General features: G+C 43.6%; 2 protein-coding genes across 2 annotated transcripts in view; one reads left to right on the top strand and one right to left on the bottom strand.

Annotated features, from left to right (window-relative positions):
• LOC143989955 (uncharacterized) overlaps positions 1-23,924 on the bottom strand; it is a 269,998-nt gene that overhangs the window by 133,205 nt on the left and 112,869 nt on the right. Inside the window, exon 2 of the mRNA XM_077490209.1 lies at positions 1,771-1,952. The gene's annotated coding sequence lies outside the window, so the exon portion shown is untranslated. The remainder of the gene's footprint in view (positions 1-1,770; positions 1,953-23,924) is intronic.
• The window catches only part of LOC143989384 (E3 SUMO-protein ligase ZNF451-like), a 76,347-nt gene continuing 66,947 nt past the window's right edge, over positions 14,525-23,924 (top strand). Inside the window, 1 exon segment of the mRNA XM_077489500.1 lies at positions 14,525-14,670. The gene's annotated coding sequence lies outside the window, so the exon portion shown is untranslated.

Here is a 23,924-nt window from a genome sequence, read left to right as displayed (position 1 = left end):
TATTTATTATTGTCCTTGGAGTTATTGCTTTGACATTTTTTTGGTTGAATAATGATTTGATAAATTTTCTATATTTTTGGATGCATAGAATGCACTTTTCGGTTTTTGTTCTATTGGCAGATAGCATGTCTAATTATTTTTTTTTAATGCCCAATAAAAAAAAAAAATATGTAGAATGATACTTGGCTATGTGTTTTACGTCAAATGACAGTTTGGGAGCAGGCAGTTACATTTTAAAAAATACAATGTAAAATTAACAAGGAACACCAACATAGTTGTATCTTTGATCTTAAAAGCTATGGGATAACGATGTTGTGGTAACTTGCACAAATAAAAAACATAATATTATTCTTGATATCACTAGAAAAAAAAAATAAAAAAATAAAATAAAAAACCTTTGAAAATGTGTTTTCAATAACTCCATCAGTATCACCAACAAAGCAGCTTCATTATTATACCATTAAAAGTAGGAGAATGTGCGCTGAATTTGGAGATTTCATAATTTGCCACATCACGAATGTTAATTCTCCACACCGACCGCTTCCGAGCATGGGTGTTTGTACTTTGGACTTTTGTACACACGATCGGAAAGTCCGACAACACACATTTGTTGGCGGAAAATTTAAGAATATGCTAGCCAACATCTGTTGGCGAAAAGTCTGACAACAAATGTTCAATGGAGCATACACACGGTCGGACTTACCGCCAACAAGCTCACATCCAACATTTCCCAACGGAAAATCCAATCGTGTGTATGCGGCATAGGAAAATCCTAAGCATACTGCATTTACACAAGCAAAAGTTTGTTGAAAGAGAAAAGCACAATATCCATAGAGCTGAAAAACTTTAATAGAAAATAAAAGTACTTTCAAACCAAGTATGATATACACATGTTAAATGGTCAGTTCAGAGCTAAAAACTACTAAAATATATTATAAATTCATATAGGTCTAATGGGAACCATACAAAGGAGTCCAAGTTCATATATAAAATCTGTAGTCAATCTAAAGCCTTATACACACACTATCAGATTTTCTGCTGATGTTTTCCTTCGGATTTATCAAAACCATATAATAATGAGGTCAAACCTTAGGAATTTCAATTTGTATGCAATCAGGCAGGCCCTTGCACTACATGGTTTTGGTAAATCTGAAGGAAAAAAAAATAAGCAGAAAATCTGATAGTGTGTATGGGGCTTTAGAGATAAAAGAAAAAACACAGCGCATCACTAGACAGAAAGATGATTTCTCCACAGTAGTGACTAGGGTGCTCAGAAATAAATTCTGTGTGCATCTGTATCAGTGCCTCCACCTTAGACAATGAGGGCCGCTCACCTCAAACTGTGGACCTCTGATTTAACACCGGTCAAACAAGACTTCTCAAACAGGTATATTAGACGATCGTTGCCTCTATGGGGATCCAATAAAATTAAATCCTGCCACTCCACATCACCAGCCCAGCAGGCCACAATCCAGCAATGGAGCTTTCCTTCCAGCGTGCTGAGGTCTCTCTCATTCCAAGCAAACAGCTCCACCTCGTTACTCATGAACTTGGACTCGTTTGTATGGTTCCCATTGGACTTCTATGAATTTTATTATATTTTAGTCGTTTTTAGCGCTGCACAGACCATTTAAGAATTTTACCTAGGAATTTATATATTGACCTTGAGTGTCCAGCTGCTTATGTGATTTAGGGTTTGTTTTGCACTGATTGAAAGACCAAGTTAGACTTCCCGGTAACTTGTTTTCCAGAAGTCTTTCAGGACAGCACCTGAGAGATAGTGACTCCTCCCTCCTCGTTAGGAAACACCTTCTTCCTCCAAACTTTAAAGGGAGGCACCTCCCTACCACACCTCAGTTGTAGAAGAGAGCCTCCGGCCCGGCTGGAACACAAACATATACGTTAGTCACAGCGTAGCATAATAAAATACAATAGGGCGGGATGTTGCTGTCCTGAAAGACTTCTGGAAAACAAGTTACCGGTAGGTCTAACTTGGCCTTTCCCAAGGTGTCTTTCAGGACAGCACCTGAGAGGATAACAGAGACTTACCCCTTAGGGCGGGACAACAGCTTGCAGGACCTTTCTGCCAAACGCTTGATCGCTGGCAGATGTGAGGTCCAGCCTATAATGTTTCACAATTGAAAAATGAAAAAACTCGACCATGTCGCCACCTTGCAGATCTGCTCAGGGGTGGCACCAGCTCTCTCTGCCCATGTAGACGCCAGAGCCCTGGTTGAGTGCGCACAAATTCCTGCCGGAGGTGATAACCCTGTTTGGGAATATGCCTCTGAGATAGATCATTTCAGCCATCTAGCTAAAGTAACTTTAGAAGCCTGGAAACCCTTTTTATTTCCTGAAAAAAGTACAAACAGTGAATCTGAATGTCTGAAAGGCTCTGTCCTTTCCAAGTAACACAGAGTCCTCCTGACGTCCAACATGTGGAAAAGGGTCTCCTTCTCTCCTTTTGGGTTAACGCAAAAGGTTGGAAGTACTATGTCTTGAATACGGTTCTGTACTGAAGCTACCTTCGGTAAGAATTTTGCATCTGTTCTAAGAATAACTGTCAGGAAAAATGGACAGATACGGTTCTTTAATTGACAGAGCATTTAGCTCACTGATTCTGCATGCAGACACAATGGCAATCAGAAAAACGGTCTTTAATGTGAGAAACCTAAGGGGCGCCTCCTCCAGGGGCTCAAAGGAACCCCTTGTTAGAGACTGCAGGACTACCGAAAAATCCCATCTAGGAAAAACCTTAAGAGGCTCTGGTCTAGACCTCTAGAGAGCTCTAAAGAATCTGATAACCAGCGGATCTGAGGCTACAGATCTTTCTAAGAACACTGTTAGTGCCGCTACCTGCACCTTCAGGGTACTAACTGCTAGTCCCTTGTCTGCTCCATCTTGTAAAAACTCCAAGATGGAGACAAGGCTCCCTGGAACCTGGGCGGATGAAAAACACCACGTATTATAAAGCTTCCAAACCTTAGCGTAAATGACCCTTGTAACCCTTTTCCTACTTGCCAAAAGGGTTGAGATCAAACGGCTGGAAAAACCCTTGCTCCTAAGGAGCTGCTTTTCAGAAACCAGGCTGTGAGAGCCAAGCTGGCCACTCCTGGATGATTTACTGGGCCCTGAAAACAACAGATCGTGCCTGAGGGGCAGATGTCAACAAGGCTTGATTGTCAATCCTAGAATGGTCGAAAAACAGGCCCTCTTTGGCCAAAAGGGCGTGATTAGTATAACTGGCACCTTTTCCTTCTGAATTCTTCTTAAAATTAACGTAATTAACTGAAATGGGGGGAAAGCGTGGCAAAGACGGAATTCCCATGGATATGCTAGCGCATCTGTGCCCAGCGACCCATCGCGACTGTCCAGGGGAAAGAACTGGGGGACCCGGGCGTTCTCCTTTGAGGCGAACAGGTCCACCTCTGGTAGCCCCCATTTCCCGGCAATCATTGAGAAGACCTCTGGGTTTAGAGACCATTCCCGAATAGGGTTTCTGCTTAGGAAGTCCGCAAACCTGTTTAGATCCCCTTTTAGGTGGACTGCTGATAGTGACAACAAATGCCTTTCCGCCCACCGAAGGATCTCCATGGCCAGTACTTGGAGCGACCTGCTTCTTCTTGTACCCCCCTGCCTGTTTAAATAAGCCACCGCCGTGGCATTGTCTGTTAGGACCTGAACATGCTGGGACTGAAGATCCTGAACAAATGACTCCAGAGCTAAGGCAATCGCCTTGAGCTCCCTCCAGTTTGAGGACCTTAGAGCCTCCTCTTTGGCCCAGGATCCCTGAGTGAAACACGTTCCTAGGTGGGCTCCCCACCCCCAGGAACTGGCGTCAGTTAGTCTTTTCTCGACTGGAAAAACCCAGACTAACCCCTCTGATAGGACATCCTGTCTCTTCCACCACCATAGAGACCTTTTCACCTGGGTTGGCACTCTTACCTCTGCCTCTAGGGATGCCACTGTGTGATCCCAAGATCTTAGAAGAAAAGCCTGCAGACATCTGAAATGCAGCCTTGCCCACTGGAATGCCGGCATTGTTGAGGTAAGAACCCCCAAAGCTGACATAACCTGTCTCACCGTCAGATTTTGACTGGTCTGCAGTAAAGACACTGCACCGTAAATCCTGTCCTTTTTGTCTAAGGGAAGGAAGATCTTTTGATCCACCGAATTGATTAGATACCCTAAAAACCGAATCTCCTGGGATGGGTTTAGGGAAGACTTTTGGAGGTTCAAAATCCACCCCAGAGCCTCCAAATGGCTGCGAGCTTTGCCTAGATTGATCTGCAATTCTTCGCTGGATGGGGCGAAAAACAGCAGATCATCGAAATAAGGAATAACTGCGATTCCCTGAAGACGCAGCGGAGCTAAAGCTTCTGCCATCACTTTGGTAAAAATTTGGGGAGATGATGACAGACCAAAGGGTAAGGCTCTGAACTGGAGATGATGAACCACACCCCCCAACCTCCCCGCCAGCCTGAGGAACCTCTGAGACTGGGGCGAGATCGGGTATGCATCCTTTAAATCCACTGACGCTATAAAACAACCTGGCGTCAGAAGATTCCTGACTGAGAAAATCGAGTCCATCTTGAACCTTCTGTACCTGATGGACTCGTTTAAAGGCTTTAGGTTGAGAATCAACCGAAATTTTCCTGTCGGCTTTTTTACTAGGAAGACATGCGAATAAAACCCCTCCTGCTGTTCTTGTAGTGGTACTTGGACTACTACACCCTGCTGCATCAGTTCCTCGAGAGAGGACTTCATGGCCAGGGCCCTTAACGAGTCCCGTGGGGCGTTTGTAATCAAGAACCTTCTTGGGGGGTTCTTGGCAAACTCGAGTGTGTAACCCTGCGAGAGAGTGGTCAGAATAAACTGAATAAACTGACTTGAAGTTATCCCTGACCACTGCGGAAGAAATTCTTGTAGTGTTCCTCCCACCCGCAGAGACGAGTCATTGAGATTTTTCGGCCTGTGTAGGAGGACGAAAGAGAATTCCGCCTCTAACTTTCAGCTTCGGGGCGGACCAATTTTTCCTTCTCCCCTGCAACTTGCCGTCTTCATCCTGAGTTTTTTTTGAGGTCGAAAAAGACGTTTTGGCACCTGTTTTTTCTTTTTGACCGGGAAGGATCTTTTTTTTTTATCAGCTGTCCTGTCGAGAATATTATCGAGGTCAGGGCCGAAGAGAAGGTCACACGAAAAGGGTATCCCACACAGCTTGTTCTTTGATGCCGAATCACCGGGCCAGGTTTTAAGCCATAAGGCTCTTCTTGCAGCATTAGTTAAAGCTGCTGACCTGGCTGACATTTTAATTGCCTCAGCTGAGGCGTCTGCAATATAAGCAACTGCCACAGTCAGGGTAGGAAAAGAATCTAAGATTTCCTGTTTGGGGGAATCTGCAGCTATATGTGACTTTAGGTGGTTGAGCCAGTATTCCAAATTCCTGGCTACACATGTTGTGGCCATTGCTGGCTTTAAATTGCTCATAAATGAATTTAGAGGGGACCACCTCAGTCTCCTCCAACTCCTCTTCCGAATCTTTAACGGAAAGAGCAGTGGACTGCTTTTCCCTATCTGAAGGGTCTTCAGGCAGAGATTCCAACACTGGGATAGAGAACGACCCCTGGGAAGACTCTGAAGTGGAAGGCTGACTAACAGCCGGGTTTACTAGTGAGTCACAAAAATTCTGAATCGTGGCGTATAGCTCCTTCTTTACAGAAGCAACCAGACCCTCACATACAGAGGCTGATTCCTCTTTAACTAAAGAAGTAATGCAGGCACTGCATAAGGTTTTCTTCCAATTTTCTCCCAATTTGGCCCTGCAAGAAGGACATCTCTTTTTTGGGTCAGAGCTTTTAGCCTATGAAGAAAAAGAAAAAAAAAGGGAAAAAAACCAGGGGACCCTTAGTGAGACCCAGTCTCAGCTTTGATAAGGATCACCACACAGGTGCACTAAGAAGAAACCAGTCAGCCTCTAGTGCCCAGACAGGCCCCTTGCCACCAGGGGGGAAAGAAAAAAAAAAAAAGAGAGAGAGACCAAAAGCCAGGAAATAGGAGAAAAAGGCAGACTTTAACCGCTGCCTCCTACCTGGACTTTGCTGGTGCCTGTGCCTATCCCCACTGCTGCAGACGCTGATTCTTCCATAGCAGGTGTGCAGAATTCCACTTGTGGCTTCACACGCCGCCTCCAGACTCCCATAATGCATCTGCACCGGACCGGAAGCGGAAATAGGCACCAGCTCCTGTCCTCCCCCCTGCGTCCACGCCGGAAACTAACGTTTTCGCCGACCCAGTGACCCGCTTTGTCGTTTCCGGCATGACCGCCGAAAGAACATGGCACACGCGCCGCCGCTCCTACGAACGTGCGGGCCACTGAATCTTCGGCTTTCTCCGAGCACTAAGAGGGGAAGAGGAGCCCGCTTGCTACCGCTGCCGAGGCCTGGGTAGGTCGGGAGGACAGCAGGTCCCTAAAGGAGGAAAAACGGGAAGGAAGCCTTGTCCCTCAGGAACACCCAAGAGACCTTGACTCCCTCCCGGGCCGGAGGAAACACAAGAACTGAGGTGTGGTAGGGAGGTGTCTCCCTTTAAAGTTTGGAGGAAGAAGGTGTTTCCTAACGAGGAGGGAGGAGTCACTATCTCTCAGGTGCTGTCCTGAAAGACGCCTTGGGAAATCCTTTTTACAATTTAGGATATACACACGGAAAAGGTATAAACAAGCAAGAAGTTTAAGGCTGGGTTCACATTGGTGCGAGCACAGACATGCGATTCGTACCGCATTGCTGTGCAGATCACATGCTATGTCTGTTTGATGCAAATTCAGCCATATAGTTCACACCCATGCAATCCGATTCCTGTACCATTTTAACTTTATATAGATACCCGCAGCGGTTCGCAGCTGTCAATGTGAAACGGTGTGCAATTCTGGTGCAATTCAGGTGCAATGTGGAAACCTGCACAGGAATCGCAGGGTTTCCAGTATTGCACCAGTGTGAACTGAGCCTAAAATCACATATGCACCTGCATGGAAAAAAAAAACAAAAAAAAAAAAACAACACCTTTTGGAATTAGTGTAAAATTAAAATTTATAATAAACATCGTTAATTGAGATGTTTCACACATCTATACTCACTCGGTATGGAAACTTAAGTTTTCTAAGTTCATTTTCCAGCTTGGTGGTGTAATCTGCCGAAACTTTCACATAACTAACACCGAGATTTTCTATGGATTTCAGAACTAGAAATAAAATAAAAAATTATTATTATTGTTATTATTATTAATAATTTGATACCATTCAAGTAGTACTTAATTTTTATTTGTAAGCTCATAAATTCTGTTTTTAAAGTGACCCTATTTTATATTAGAAAACATTTGGGATAAAAAAAATTGAAAAATTTAATCCTTAACCTTTATGAGGTGGCGACATACTTTTCTGTTATGGGTGATTGAACTTTCTTCCCCTGCCGGTAAACCAAGTTAAACACTTTTCTCATTACAGCGTGAAGAACGTCTCTGAATTAACACCAAGTATAATCGCATACCTGTGTAATCCATGAAGTGGCTCTGTCCACAGCCAAGTTGCCTACAGTATACAGCATAAAGCTTTCTGCACGGTTATTGACATGATTTCAATATTATAGGAATATTTTGTATGTATGCAATCATTTTCCAGGATAGCCACATGAGAGATGATTGGTCCCATCCTCTACAGCAGGGGTCTCAAACTGGCGGCCCTCCAGCTGTTGCAAAACTACAAGTCCCATCATGCCTCTGCCTGTGGGAGTCGTGCTTGTAACTGTCAGCCTTGCAATGCCTCATGGGACTTGTAGTTTAGCAACAGCTGGAGGGCCACCAGTTTGAGACCCCTGCTCTACAGGAACCACAGGCAGGAACTCCCACCTCACTCATCCCTCAATTTGAATTTAAAGAGTACCTCCACCAGTAAGAACACGGCCCTGCAAGATTTTTAGAAATACAGTTTGCCAGTAAGACTAACAAAGATTTTCTGCAATCATCTCCCATGACAGCAACATGTGAGGATAATTAAAAATCATACATCAGGGCAAGTCAACACTTTCATTCATTAATTAGACCATGTTAGCAGCCCTAACTTGTTCCACTAATGCTCCTGTGCTTTCTGCACATGGTGTTGCAAAGGAATGGATGGAGGGTGCTGTAATGGGCGATGACTTTACTTTTCTTTATAAACAAAGCTAATGGCATTGCTTATCCATCTAGCCACTGAACATTTTGGTGCCCAAAGACTGTTAAAGGAGCCACTAAAAAGCACCAGAAGATGACTATCTGATGTTTTTCGTCAAGTCCAAAAAAAAAAAAAAAACACATACATCCAAGCAATGAAATTGATTTACCTACTTTTGAATGCTCACAAAATGACTTCTTTGAAACATTGGTGGCAGCAGTGGTTGTACACATAGCCGCTGGCAGCGTTGTTTCTTTGCAAGCCGACTGCCGGCTTTTTCCTGGAAGTGATTTTGGCAGATGTAAGGTCAGCAAAAGCAAGAGGCCAAGGCTGGGTTCCCCAGGAGTTTGCCCAAGGAACAAGGTCAAGTTCCATTAGTGTCACAATTTTTATAACTAAAAGCAAAACTTTTTTTTTTAGTTTTGGATAGAGTGGAGAGGGATTAGAATACCCATTTGGTTTCTATTGACCCCATTAGGGAGATTCACCCTCTATATTTCTCTTGTTTACCAACTATCAGTGAAAGTGAACGTAAAGAAAATCCCACATTTTGGGAAGTCTCCAAAAAAGTAATATAGGGGAAATCTTCCAATGTGGACACTAGTTCTGGTTACCTGAGGTCTCCAATGAATTCCCTTAATTTACAAGGATTTCATATAACTTTCTGTTCGGCTATGGGACAGGAAGTGAAGGAAAATCTTCTAAATGGGACACAGATGGTGAAAAAAACAAAAACAAAAAAAAAAAGTTTTTGTGCTCTATTGGACAGAGAGAAACACAAACTAAACTCACATTAGTCACAAGAGAGGTGGGGGAGGTTTTTAATCTTCCTGCTTGTTTCCTGTAGAAGGTAAAGCATTTACAATAATCTCATGTTGCTGTCCTGAAACATGATTGGGGAAAGTATTCCTACAATTATACACAAGGTTAAGAATCTCTAACATTGAGCTCTGAAACCTTTTAAAATCAATACAATGTCCCCCGATGGCAACAAAAATAAAAGCCTCAAATTTAAGCCTGGTAGACATGGGCAAAATATAGGTCTACATTTGGTCCATGTGTACAGCAGCCTGTCCGACAGAAGCCGCCCAAATATCTGACTTCTGTAGAATGGGTATGCCAGAAAAAAAAATGCTTCGGGGTTCTGGAGATTATTTTCTGCCTGTTCTGTTCCTCCTGACACAGCCCCATGGCCCTGCTGGCCTGGGGTGCAGAACCATGCATTTTGAGTCTCTGAGCTGCTAGCCCGAGGCAACGCAACTGCAGGGATAGGCCTGAATGGATTTCAGGGCCTATTGATCCAAAGGTGGTTCGGTGTCGTCTCATCTGAAGGGAGAGGCCCAGCAACTGAAGAACCCCAGGGGAGGACTCTTCAGGAGAAGGCCGTGCGCAAGGCTGGCTTCTCTGAAGGAGCCTGGAGACTTATTCGAAGGACACAACCTGGATCTACACTCATATGGTATCGCCGGATCGGCTGAGAGATACTGGTACTGTATGATAGCTCTTTAAATTTGTCTAAGTCCCTCAGTAACGCTCAAGTCTGTGGCAGAGACTTTGTCAAATATCCTGCGTTTAGGTGTACATCACAAGTCTGTGGCAGAGACTTTACCGAGCACCCTACCGGCTGCTAGGCCTAGTGAGAGGAGGTTATTCAGGGGTTGTAAAATCCAGTTGTGAAACGGTTGCTATTCTCTGGATTTTCCTATAGGAGACTTTCCATTTTTGCATTCTAAAGTACCTGAACTTACTCCTAACCCTCTACCCTCCATTGAGAGACTCTGTTTTTAAATAAATAACCCAAAAGAATATTCAGTGTAAGTTTCCACATTTCTTTGGGCCATCTACTACGGGAATCCCTAGACGGAGAAGCAGACAAGAGGGTAACGGTAAGCCCAATAAAACCAGCAGCTCCTTCAGGGGTTAGTGCTACAACTCCATAAGCAGAGGCTTTCTAACATAATTTAGAGCCAGTTAAACAGCTAATGCACATTAACCTGATAATTATGTCAGAATCAAAAAACTGTTAGTTTATCAATGTGAGCCCTCTCTGATTATATAATAAATTATGCGATACATGTAAGCCAACCATGAACCTCAATAGTGTTAACATCAAATACTGCAGTTCTATTGTGGTGCTAAATGTACTACACTAAAATATTAATTAAAACGTATTCTGGAAAAAAAAAAAACACTACTCACGTTTAAGTCTTTCAACAGCAAAGGTTTCAAACTCTGAAAGGGAAATATTTTCAGTAGGTGGAACCTGATAAAACTGTAGACTGAATGGGTAATGCTCACTCTTCCTTTCTCCAGTTAATCTGGGATTTATCTTCAAAGTCCGATTCTTAGAGAACTGCATTGCCAAAAAGAGAGGGAAGATGGAATACACAACCTGCCATTAAAAAGAAAGGCAAATTCAGTTAAATAATTCAACCAGCATTTACTGCAAATTTTCTAAACCACTTCAGCTCCAGAAGGTTTTACCCCCATAATGACCAGTGGCAATGCAATATGGCACAGCATTACTTTAACTGACAATTGCGCAGTCATGTGACGCATGTACGCAAATACAATTTTTTTTTTGTTTATAGCACAAAAAATAAAAAATGACAGACAATTTTAAAAATAATAATATTTTTTACTTTCTACTATAATACATAGCCAATTTTTTTTTTTTTTTTTTTTTTTTAAAACAAAAAAAAAAAAATTCTTCATCAGTTTAGGCCAATATGTATTCAGTTACATATTTTTGGTAAAAAAAATAAAAAATAAATAAAAAAAAACCCAATAAGCGTATATTGATTGTTTGCGCAAAAGTCATTGCGTCTACAAAATAGTGGATATTTTTATGGCATTTTTATTTTTTACTTGTAATGGCGGTGATCAGCAATTTTTAGCAAGATTGTCAATGCCAGACAGCACAGAGGTCTGCTTGTTTACATCGGCAGACCGCCATTCTGTCTCTGCGGGAAACGATTGTGGGTGGCTGGTGGACATCGCGTTCGCCGGGCCCACTGATTGGCTCCTCCTGTGGCCACCTTGCCGCAGTATATGTATGGAAGGCGGTCGGGAAGTGGTTAAACACGCTTAACCACCTCCAGCCCAAAGGACGTCATATATGACGTCTTTGACTTTCGGTGGTGATATCTGAATGATGCCTGCAGACCGAGAAAAAGAATCCGCCACCACCGGATGAAGATCATAGAGACTTCCGGTGACCATATGGTCACCAGTCATCTCTATGACCATTGGAGACCGCAGATGTAAACAAAGCTGAGATGCAGCTGAAAAGCATCAAATCGTTCATTTTTTTTTTTTTGATCTGATGCTTTCCAGCCTGAAGACGAGATGTGGGGTATTATAGACCCCACATCTCCCCATAAAGAGGACTTGTCACGCATCATTCCTATTAGAAGGGGTGTTTACATTCCTTGTAATAGAAATAAAAGTGATAAAAAAAAATTAAATTAAAAGAGAAAGTGTAAAAATAATAAAAAGTTAAATAAATTAGTAAAAATAAAAATATAAAAAGCACCCCCATCCTTCCCTGTGTGCTCGCACACAGAAGCGAATGCACACGTAATTCATACCCGCATATGTAAATACCATTCAAACCACACATGTGAGGTATCACCACGTGCATTAGAGCAAGAGCAACAATTCTAGTAGTAGACCTCCTCTAACTCTAAACTGGTAACCTGTAAAAAAAAATAAAAAAATTAAAGTGTCGCCTGTGGAGATTTTTAAGTACCAAATTTGGCGCCATTCCACAAGTGTGCAAAAATTTAAAGCGTAACATATTGGGTATCTATTTACTCGGCGTAACATCATATTTCACATGTTTGGGGGTTCTAGAAAAAAAAAAAGGGAGGAGGAGTGTCGGAATAGACCTGGTATGGAAGTAGTTAAAACGTGTTAGTAAACCCACGGTACACAGAACATGGATGGAAATAACATAATAAAACTGCTAAATACCTTTTCTTTTCAGCAGTATAAAGAAGTCTTATAACTTCTGTCAGTATCTGGTTAAAGCTTGTAGGAGTTTTCATTCTCCTCTGACTTTCCTATGAGGTTACAGAACCCCTGATCCTCTCTGAGGTGCTGATTGGCCCTGTGCTGATCACATGCACCCTCCCAAGGAAAAAAATAAAATCTCTAGCAATACACACCAAACTGAGCATGTGCCCCCAAGGCTCTGTACTAATCAGTGGATGGACTGGGGACAGTGGAAGAAGGGGAGGATCCGAGAAGACAGGATCAAACAGCCTTTTTAGGCAATGCACAGGATTAACCTATTAGGCTCCACAGTGAGTATAACAAGAATGATTTACTGCAAACAGACATATTTTACGGTTGTGGGTTTAGTAACACTTTAAATAACCATGAACATTAACATTGTTTTACCTACCTCTGCTCACTGTATAGACATATGATGGGCAGGATTCTCTCTCATTCTGGGATGACCTCGCCCCCCTCTTACCGCGCCCAGCTGTGTCCCTGGTACATGGCTTGACCCTGATCTTGGTAAAGAGACAATCATGCTGCTCTTTACCCATGTGATCAGCTGTGTCCAATCACAGCTGCTCACAGGTAAACAAGGAAGTGCCAGTAACTAGCTCTCCTCGCCTCACACTGACAGAGTGTGAGGAAAAGAGAGCTGATCAGCGGCATCTCCTCACAGGGGAGACCTGTAAATATAACCAGGGCACTGATCATCAGTGCAGTCTCAACTGTACCCAGCAGTGATGCCAGTCACAGTGGTTGCAGAAGAAAAAAGGTGGATGTCCTTAGGTGGCCTAGTCAGAGCCCAGACTTAAACCCCATTGAAAATCTGTGGAATGACTTGAACACTGCAGTTCACAAATGGTCACCATCACATTTAACGGAACGTGAGCAGTTCTGCAAAAAAGAGTGGGCAAATATTGGAAAAGGTGGTTCAACAAAATACTGATAAATGTGGTGTGATCCTTTTTCCAAATCAGTGATTTTGTTTTTGAATTGAATTTTTTTTTCTGACGTGTTGGCGTTATACATTTCACTTGGATGTTATAAAGTTGAGTAAAACAAAAAACGATGCCCGTCTTCATCTCAGACAGCAACGCAATAAAATGTGATTATTTTAAAGGGGGGGTGGCAATTCTTTTTTTATAACCACTGAAACCTCATCATTGAAATATAAAATGGTATTCGTGAACAAAGTATCTCCATGCAAAACAATCGATAACTTTCCTCCCGATCGCTCGTATCTCAATTGAGTCTATCTCCAGCAGAATGGAAGTTACGGTATTGAAACGTTTGCAGACTCCATTGTTTTGATGGAGGACCGCTTCCCATCTGAATAGCGCAGGAAAGCGCTCCACGTTCCTGTACAGTGCGATTCTGCACGCCATTCATTTGAAAGGGCTGCAAATTGCACCAGACCACACAAACAGTAACAGATGCCCTACTTTAAAAGAACAAGTTGCAGCAAATGGCATGGTACTACAGACCCACGTGATTGTGTGGCCTCAACTCAATGCATTTACAGTCTACAGCTGGCGCGTTGGCAAGAATAAGTTAACACTCTCCGCAAAGGCAGAGAGCTTTGAGATCATCACACAGAACACCCTTTCCTGCACCACATTCTGGTGTAAACCAACCAAACATCAAAGAGATAACAATATGAAAGCGCACATGGCCACCATACACATGACAACCTGATTGTACAATTCATTTTCTATCCAGTCAGAGAGCATGTTGTGTTATATGCCTATAGGTAGATTGTTCAGTCAGATTATAATGCATATAGTGAGCTTTAGATGAACAAGGCAGCCTTGTGCTGAGGCATGAGGCGATGTATCATCAGAGAAGCTCCCTAACTGAGCGCAGTAACCAGGACAACATCACACACCTTATTCTCTTCTCTTCTGCACTCTCGCGCCGTCAGATTGAACGCGGGAAAATGGAGAAGACAGCCAGCCCAAAGCAATCGCAATAACAAACAAATGGATTTAGCTCCTATGAGTCAAGGCAAACACAAGATGAAATGGCTGATTACAGAGCACATCGATAGACACGTGATCTTCACATGACATGATACGCCAGGACACATCCAATAGGCGACCGCCGTTCCTAATAGAGCCACCTGATAGGCCGCCTAGGCAAAAATACATCGCCATTACCTTGGTGGTAAAAAAAAAAGCGGCGACATACTCTCGCTTTAATTTAATTTTACTTTTACAAAACGCCAAAAAGCAACTAAAGCAGCGACGTGCCTTTGCTTATTCTTTGCGCCAAACAATGCCGGTAGTCGGCGTCCCATATACACAGTAGAGGAGAGGTTAGTAGAGAATTAGTCAAAGCCCCCCATACATAGGCTGGAGGGATCTGACGTCATCATTGCGCGCACTAAGGATAGGAGGACTACCTTTCCCAGCTGTCAGCCTGCCTGGTCACATGGCAGGAGCGGGAACCGTTGTCTGTCCGGAGAGGCAAGTATAAGCGTATATTGCTAGGAACGGTTGTAAGTGTTAATGAAGCGGTTATAGTGCAAAGTCCCTATGTGGGAGAGATACCCGGGAAATGAAGATAGGCGGACTGACAATCCATGGGGCTTTCCTGTGTCCCTGTCCACACAAAACATCACCTGCTTATTGCACTGTGCCCACATACGTTCGTCCCTACGCACTTTAGCTGCAGCTGAAGCAGCTGAGGATGTTTACCTACCAAGCGTGACGGTTTATAATTCCTGCTGTGGCTGCAACATGTGTACACCCCTGGTCACTGCAGTTAAAGGGGGTGTTGTTGGGGGTGAGTAAAAACGGCTCAATATGAGGTTTTACTGCCCCCAAACTGCAACTGTAAACAAGCCCTTACTGTTCTGAGCCCCTTATCACAGTTGCTGTTTAGGGAACCTCAGGGACGAGGACATCTGAGTGGGGCCCCTAGGATGAGGACAGCTGAGCCCAGGGCCCCTGGGATCAGGAAAACCACTTTCCATGGGGCACCCATATGTGCTCACCATAGAGTCTCATTGCTGCATCTATTGACACAGAAAGCGGGACTCTGCCCTGTGGCACAGCATTTGGATTGGATCTGGCTCGAGTAAGAAAAGGGAGGGGTGGTACTGCTGCTCAGAAGGTTTTTCACCTTAATGTACGAAATGCATTAAAATGAAACTTGGACTTGCAACCACTTGCTGACCGCCTTATGGTAAATATACATCGTTAAAGGCGTTAAATATTGATCAAAAACTTTGCATGACCTGGAGGCATTTTGCCAAGATAAATGGACATCTATACCACCTGCAAAAATTGAACAACTATTAAAAAGATGGCAAGTGGTTAAGTAAGGCTATGCAGACTTTGGAACAAGAATCCTATCGTTTACTTGTGCCATTCTGTTATGGCCTACAGTTGAATATGTGTATGAATGGTGAATACTTCATTCATAAATTGGATGTGTACTGAAATCAACCAAAATATACTTAAAGCGATGATCCTAATGAGCAAATAAATATGAACTTAAGTAAATATTATATATTATATAATCAATGTCGAGCAGGATCTTAGAATGTATCAAACAAGTGCTAAAAATAGTAAAAAGTTCACAGCATAGGTGAAAAGATGATTCCTCAGTAGTGACACCACACACGACACCCACGAAGATGTGACAGGGTACAACAGGAAAGGATCCCCCAAAATAAAAATACTACCGCTTACCACCTGGCTAGATCTCTTGTTGGAAATCCAACATGCCTGTGGCTTATCCCCCCGCCAGGGTCTCTGTGTCAAGGTAGCAAGATGTTTCCCAATGCTCCACTTAGTAAGCCAGCAAGATGTTTCCAACTGTTCAAGGTAACAAGATGTTGCCAAACTTTCCAACCTTTCACCACAGCCATCCATAGCGCAACTGGTATGTACTCATTACACCTTAAGTAGTTTGTCACAGGGTCTTCATATTCTACAGTTTTAATTTCTTCTATTGTAAAAACCACATGAGAGACACTTTCTGGTTTGTATTTACCAGAGTCTCCACCACCTTGACGATGTGTAAGTGGTGGGAGCTGAGGAGTACTAGAGTACCTACCGTCTCAATGAAGAAGGATTTGTATATGGATTAAGGTGAAAAGTTTCTCTGGACTTTTCTCCTCATGTGTTCAGACTAAGGACTAAAAAAAAACAAAAAAATAGATCACCGGCTGCAGTGAGAGGGACATTAGTCCCGATCACTGTTATGTGCCCTCTACAAGTGCCGCCTGTCGGTGCCCACCAGCGCCACCTGTCAGTGCCGTCTATCAGTGGTACCTATCTGTCCCCATCTGTGCCTATTGGTGCCCATCAGTGTAGCCTATCAGTGCCGCCTTATCAGCACATATCAATGAAGTAGAAAAATTACCCGTTCGCAAAATTTTATAACAAACTATTAAACATGATTTCTTTTTTTTTTTCAAAATTTCACTTTTTACTTTTTGCTAAACAAAAAAAAAAACTCAGCTGTGATTAAATACCACCAAAAGAAGCTCTATTTGTAGGGAAAAATGCAAAAAATTGCATTTGGGTACAGTGTTGTATGACCGCGCAATTGTCATTCTAAGTGCGTTGGAGCTGCACGATTCTGGCTAAAATGAGAATCACAATTTTTTTACTTATGCAGGCCATACACGGTCGAATTTCGAACGAATTTTCTTTTCAAAATCAAAAATCTTTTATCTCCGTACATTTTCTTTTCTTATTACGTTTCTCGCACGATTCTCCCATCATTGATTAGAAAATCGTTAGTTTTTCTAAAAATTTCCAACATGTCCGATTCCTCAAATTTTAATTTCGCACGAAAATCGGCTGTTGCTGCAGCCCACTAATGGTTCGAAATGCATATGAAAATTCTTAGATATGATTTTCGAAAGAAAATTCTTTTGAAATTCGAACCGTGTATGGTCGGCATTAGAAGATAGATCACGATTCTCGCGGCGTATCATATTTCACATTAAAACAAAAAATTATTGTGCTAACTTTACTGTTTATTTTTTTTATTTCTTGACGTGTATTTTTTCCCAAAAAATTGCATTTGAAAGACTTCTTTGGGCAAATACAGTGTGACATAAAATATTGCGGCAATTGCCATTTTATTCCCTAGGGTCTCTGAGATAGATATATATATATATATATATATATATATATATATATATATATATATATATATATATATCTCTATCTATCTATCTATGTGTATATAAAAAAAATGGGATTCCAAGTAATTTTCTAGCAAAAAAATATTGATTTTAACTTAAGGAAGAAGTGTCAGATGAAGATTTAGACTTTAAGTGGTTAAACGTCCTGCATTTAGTGCCGGTTCACACTAGTGCGATGCCAGACATTGCATGTAATTCGCAGCGCACTGCTGTTCACATTACATGCGATGTCTGTGCGGGTGCAATGTCAGCCATACAGATAGCATGGCTGATATCGCACCGCATTCGGTCCAAACATGCACAGGACCCTTTTTTCTGTTCGGACCAGTATCGGATCGCATGTGATCCGATTCATGTCCGAACTGTCAGTTCGCAGTGCGATACGCAAGCTGAAATGGGGGTGTCGTTAACATATAATGACACTCCCCAGCAGTTCGCATATGGCAGTGTGAACTGCCGTGCGTGTCGGGAGCGATGTGGGTTAAATGAGATCTAGCCAGGTGGTAAGCGGTAGTATTTTTATTGGTGGAGGATCCTTTCCTGTTGTACCCTCTCACATCTTCGTGGGTGTCGTGTGTGTGGTGTCACTACTGAGGGCTGAGGAATCCTCTTTTCACCTATGCTGTGGACTGTTTACTATTTTTAGCACTTGTTTGATACATTCTAAGATCCTGCTGGACATTGATTATATAATATTTATTTAAGTTCATATTTATTTGCTCATTAGGATCATCACTTTAATTTAGTGTATTTGGATGTATACTGAAATTAATCAAATATATGAATTAAGTATTCACCGTTCTCATTTATTATGTAGTTTTTTTTCCTTATAAATGTTTATGTGCTTCTCGCATTAAGTTACAGCAGGAACTCAGGAAGTGTTTATCAATTGAATTTTTAATTAAATTATTTTTCACTACGCATCTATTTTTAAGAGGTAATTAGACACCGCTGTATTACCATGTTTTTTAGTTGAATATGTTTGCTTGAAATAGTTACGGTACCTCTTTTCAGATGTGTGAATTATTTTTAAAAAACTACTCGTCCAAGGGACCAAATTGGGGTCCCAATCTACTTTTCCCTCATTACAATCTACTTGTTCTAATAAAAAATATATAATTTTAACCAAAACAGTATTTAAATCTGAGGTGCCGTTAGGAACGTCTTGGGCTTTTATAAGCAAATCAAACTTTTTATGTTTTTAGCATTGTGCTTATTATCTAATACTCACCTCTTTGCCTGTCTCCAGCACCACACCCAGGAACTAGCAGGGAAGGGAGAGACCTTGCAGTGTGATGAGCACTGATTACTCCCCCCCCCCCCCCATGCTGTGCCCTACTGATCCTGGACCCACTGTGCCCTGTCCTGCTTAAAGCGGGAGTTCCACCGTTTTTTTTTTTTTTTTAAAGCCAGCAGCTACAAATACTGCAGCTGCTGACTTTTAAAATAAGGACACTCACCCGCCCAGCACGCCCGCGATGTCTGCACCCGAAGCCGATCTCTCGATCGTCTCTCAGGTGCTGCCGCCGCCATCTTGGGTATGGGAATCAGGAAGTGGAGCCTTGCGGCTTCATTTCCCGGTTCCATACTGCGCATGCGCGAGTCGCGCTGCACAATAAGGATGGTCCCCGCTGTCTCTGGGATCCGTGTGTTTCCCAGCACACAGCGGGGGTCCTGTGGAAAGGGGCGTATATTCTGCACATATCTATGCCGGAAGTGGGTGCAGATACCTGTACTGTATAGGTACCTGCACCCCCCCTCCCCCCTGAAAGGTGCCAATTGTGGCGCCGGAGGGGGGGGGAGGGTTCCAATGAGCGGAAGCTCCACTTTAGGATGGAGCTCCGCTTTAAAGATTTCTTGTAGTATTTATTTCTATTTCTAAGAATAATTATATCAACAGCTTGCTGATAACGCCAATGTTCCATGGTCTGTAGATATTAAAAACAATTTCAGGGGTTCCCTGAGATCTCATACTTTTTGCCAAGGGTTCCTCCAAGATAAAAAGTTTTATAAACCCTGACATAGACACAGGCTGGAGGGGCATGACACAGCCTGCTAAAAAAAATTGCTTTGAAATATAAATTTGTGTGAATCTTGAAAACACTGTTACTTACAAGAGAGGCTCCTCCTACCTAGCACAGGAAACACAAGATCCAGGATCATACAAAAAGGCACCAGCCCAGGATTTGTCAGTATGTGTTTACTTCCACCAGACAGGATCACTTCAAGCCTTTTTTTGTTTTGCTGTCAGGCCTATGTGGTAGGGGCCTCCCTAAACCAGAGCAATGTTCTGGAGGGTTCTGGGGTTTGGGTTCTCCCAGGCATGGAGCCTAGGAATTGAGGGGCCCCTTCTCCCTGTATTTCTTGGTCCATAATGTGCATGCAGAGGTGGAAGAAGCCTTTTGCCTTGTGTTAAGGGGACATACTTGTGCTGGTGAAGCTGTTCTGTCTCTCTGCCTCCGACTCCTGGTGCCCTTTTCAGGCAGCCGAGTGAAAGTATTTTTTATATTATGTGACTAGCACCTCACCGTAGTGTAAAGCTTTCCCAAACATTTTCGATCTCTTTTCCTTTTTTTTTTTTTTTTAATCAAAAACCGGCAGTGATTAAATACCACAAAAAGATAGCTCTAGTTGTGTGAAAAAAAATGATAAAAATGTAGTTTGGGTACAGTGTTGTATGACCATTCAAAGAGTGACAGCGATGAAAGCTGAAAATTGAACTGGGCAGGAAGGGGGTTCAAGGACCCAGTAAGCAAGTGATTAATACTGGGACTCCAAAAAGTGGATGTTTAGTGGAATCCTACTTCAATTTAAAAACACTTGCTGTCTATAGGCCATATATAAATGATGCCACTCATGCAAATCAGTCAGCTTTTGGTCTGCCCACAGCTGAGAGCAGTGAAAGTCAATAACTACACACTGCTTGGCTCCTCATTTGCTCACTGGAGCAGCAGACTCTATCTCTCAGTTGTGTGGTGAAAGATGGAGTCAGCTGTCAGACAGGTGGGTGTATCCTGGCAATATTGTTTAGATCCTTCCTGAACTTGGCGCTGCTCAGTAGCCCACTATCATCTGACTCTTGGTCGCAGAAGATCCTTAATGTACTCTCTTGACCCTAAAGAGAAGTATGAACAAAAGAAGTATATGTGTCCATTTTTTTTTTTTTTTTTTTTAAACCTTTTTGCTGGCTCTTTTCCTTTTTATATTCACCAGGTAATCCTACAAAAGCACATATCTTGTTCCTAGATGGTGCTATGCTCACTTCTCCACTGTGGAGGGAGGGAGCGAGCGAGCGTTCCATGGCTGGTCTTCAGATAGTTCTGCATTTTGTTCTCCATTACATGGGGGATGCTGTGATGAGTAGTTTAGAGATGGCATAACATTTTATATCAGGGGTTGACAAATTTGCTTTGAATTTAGGAGCCAGTTAAAAAAGTTAGGAGCCAGGTTTTTTTTTTTTTTTTTTTTTTTTTTTTTAGTGGTAGGGATTGTCAGCTCCCGGGGTAAGGCCACTCATTTTCACCCCCTATCCCTAACTCACAATGGAGCACCCAGTTAATAACTCCATTGATAACTCCATTGAAACGCTGTTACATCAGGGTTATGGGCTGACCAGAAAGTAAGGCTGGCAACAGATGGAACTGGCTGGCACTGGTTTCCACTGGCAGGCACGTGGCACTGGCAGGTGACACTGGTTTGGAACTGGCAGGTGACACGTGGCACTGATTGGCAGGTGGCACTAGTTTGGAAGTGGCAGGTGGCCCTGGTTGGTGATGGCAGGTTGCCCTGGTTGGCGGTGGCACTAGTTGTCACTGGCAGATGGCACTGCTTGGCGGTGGCACTAGTTGGCACTGGCCGGTGGCACTAGGTGGCACTGATTGGCAGGTGGCACTGATTGGCAGTGGTGGTGGCACTGGTTGGTGGTGGCAGGTGGCACTGGTTGGTGGTGGCAGGTGGCACTGACTGACGATGGCACTGGCAGGTGGCACTGATTGGCGGTGGCACTGGGTGGTGGCAGGTGGCACTGGTTAGTGGTTGGCGGTGGCACGGGTTGGCGGTGGCACGGGTTGGCGGTGGCACGGGTTGGCGGTGGCAGATAGCACTGGTAGGTGGTGGCAGGTTGCACTGGTAGGTGGTGGCAGGTTGCACTGGTAGGTGGTGGCAGGTTGCACTGGTAGGTGGTGGCAGGTTGCACTGGTAGGTGGTGGCAGGTTGCACTGATTGGCGGTGGCAGGTGGCACTGGCGGTGACACTGGGCACTGGCAGGTGGCACTGATTGTCATTGGCGGTGGCACTGGTTGGTGGTGGCAGGTGACACTGGTTGGTTGCAGGTGGTATTGATTGGCGGTGGCACTGGTGGTGGCAGGTGGCACTGGTTGGCGGTGGCACTGATTGGCGGTGACAGATGGCGGTGGCAGGTGGCACTGGTTGGTGGTTGCAGGTGGTATTGATTGGCGGTGGCACTGGTTGGCACTAACAGGTGGCACTGGCAGATGGCACTGGCAGGTTTCACACGGAGCATTCTGTTACTGAAATGTAACAGAGGAGCTGTCAGAATTGAGCTTAATGTCAGAATGGGCGGGACCCAGCCAGGGTGTGAAACTGACAAGTAACAGAGAGGCGGATATGTCAGATTTGAGCTTGATGTCGGGGTGGGCGGGACTCGGCAGCTATCAAACACCAGCCAACGATTGGGCTGCTTAAGAAAAGGGGCAGGCCACATACACGTAGCGGCCCGCCCAGATCCATTGGCTGGTGTTTGATAGCTGCTGGGTCCCGCCCACCCTGGCCGGGTCCCGCCCACCCCAACATCCAGCTGAAATCTGACAGATCCTGAGCGCCGCTGAGTGTGGAGGAGGGAGGAGGACGGCAGTCAGTGTTACTGCTGCTGCATGTCTGGGGCATCAATAGTGAGTGGGCTGGTGGCAGCTTAGGCGCCAGTTTGCGATTTCTGGTTGCATTGGTGACCTGGCGCCTGGGGTTTGTCGAGCCCTGTTTTATATGCACCCATTTTAGCTCAAAGAAAAGTGATGTGGATACTGCATTTCTGGCAAGATCAACAGGTTTTTTGTGTTATTTGCATTTTAGCACTTTCTGAAAATGTTCTTGACCTGAAGAAAGAAAACAAGTGCAGAACCACATCTAAGGATTGAGAATACAAGGGAAGAGAGGTGCCTCCTAAGTGTAAAAGTTTAAAATCACTTTAATAGTGACAGACAATTGGCAACTCGCATGAGTGAAGACAATAACAGTCACATCTGTATGTAAGGCATCCAGTAGCAAGATAGGTGACAGTCATGGTACCTCTAATTCTCCACTGGTCTAGGGATGGAGTGTGGCAGGCACATCTATGTGTGGTATTATCCCAGAAAGGTAAAGCAGTGAACAGTCGGGTGCCCTCGCTCATGGCGCTGCTAAGCGTGATGTCCGGGCTGGAAACCTTTGATGGTGATTTCGCCCGTGCGGTATAAAAAACGAAGCTTGGTTTGCATGAGGCAGAGCGGTGTGGGGCAATGACATTACTAAGGTGCGACGCGTTTCTGAGCGACAGATGTGCCTGTTCTCTTTACTCATGCGAGTTGCCAATTGTCTGTCACTATTTAATCGCTTGCAGACCAGCCGTCGCAGTATTGCTGTGGCAGGTTGGCTCTGCTGTACAAATTCACATTATTGTACGTGATCTTTTGAGGTCCGGATAGCAGGTGCGTGGGTCCCGTGGGGATACCCACTATCGTGTCACGGAGAGGAAGAACGGGGAAACAAACATTTCCCTGTTCTGCCTAGTGACACTGATCACAGCTCTCTGTGATTGGGAGCGGTGATCAGTGTTGTGTCACACATAGCCCCCCCCCCCACAGTTAGAATCACTCCCTAGGACACACTTAACGCCTGCAGCGCCCCCTCCTGGTTAACCCCTTGACTACCAGTCACATTTACACAGTAATCAGTGCATTTTTAATCACACTAATAGTAAAGCTGCACGATTCTGGCTAAAATGAGAATCACAATTTTTTTGCTTAGAAGATAGATCACGATTCTCACGGCGTAACATCATCTTTCACATTAAAACAAAAAAAATTGTGCTAACTATACGGTTTCTTTTTTATTTATTGAAGTGTATTTTTTTCCCCAAAAATTGCATTTGAAAGACTGCTGGGCAAATACAGTGTGACACTAAATATTGCAGCAACTGCCATTTTATTCCCTAGGGTCTCTGCTAAAATTATAAAAATAAATATATATATATTAGGGCTTGACAAATTTGCTTGGAATCTAGGAGCCAGCTAAAAAAGTTAGGAGCTAGGTCGGTAACGGCGATCCGGACCTGTCCCTGGCCTGACAAGGAGACGAGTGAGGGGAAGATAGCGTTGCTGCCCCCCCCCCCCCCATCTCCAAGTCATTGCCCATAGCTCTTAGAGGGATATTTTATTTATTTTTTTCAAATGACAATTTTTTTTTTAAATTGCATTTTAGTGTAAATATGAGATGTGAGGTCTCTCTGACCCGGATCTCATATTTAAGATGACCTGTCATGCTTTTTCTATTAGAAGGGAT

Source organism: Lithobates pipiens, unplaced genomic scaffold, assembly GCF_037356315.1.
Source record: "Lithobates pipiens isolate NorthernLeopardFrog02 unplaced genomic scaffold, aLitPip1_a1.2 Scaffold_18, whole genome shotgun sequence".
In the NCBI taxonomy this organism is placed as follows: domain Eukaryota; kingdom Metazoa; phylum Chordata; class Amphibia; order Anura; family Ranidae; genus Lithobates; species Lithobates pipiens.
Note: the sequence above shows the minus strand (reverse complement) of the source record. Positions and strands in the feature narration are given on the sequence as shown.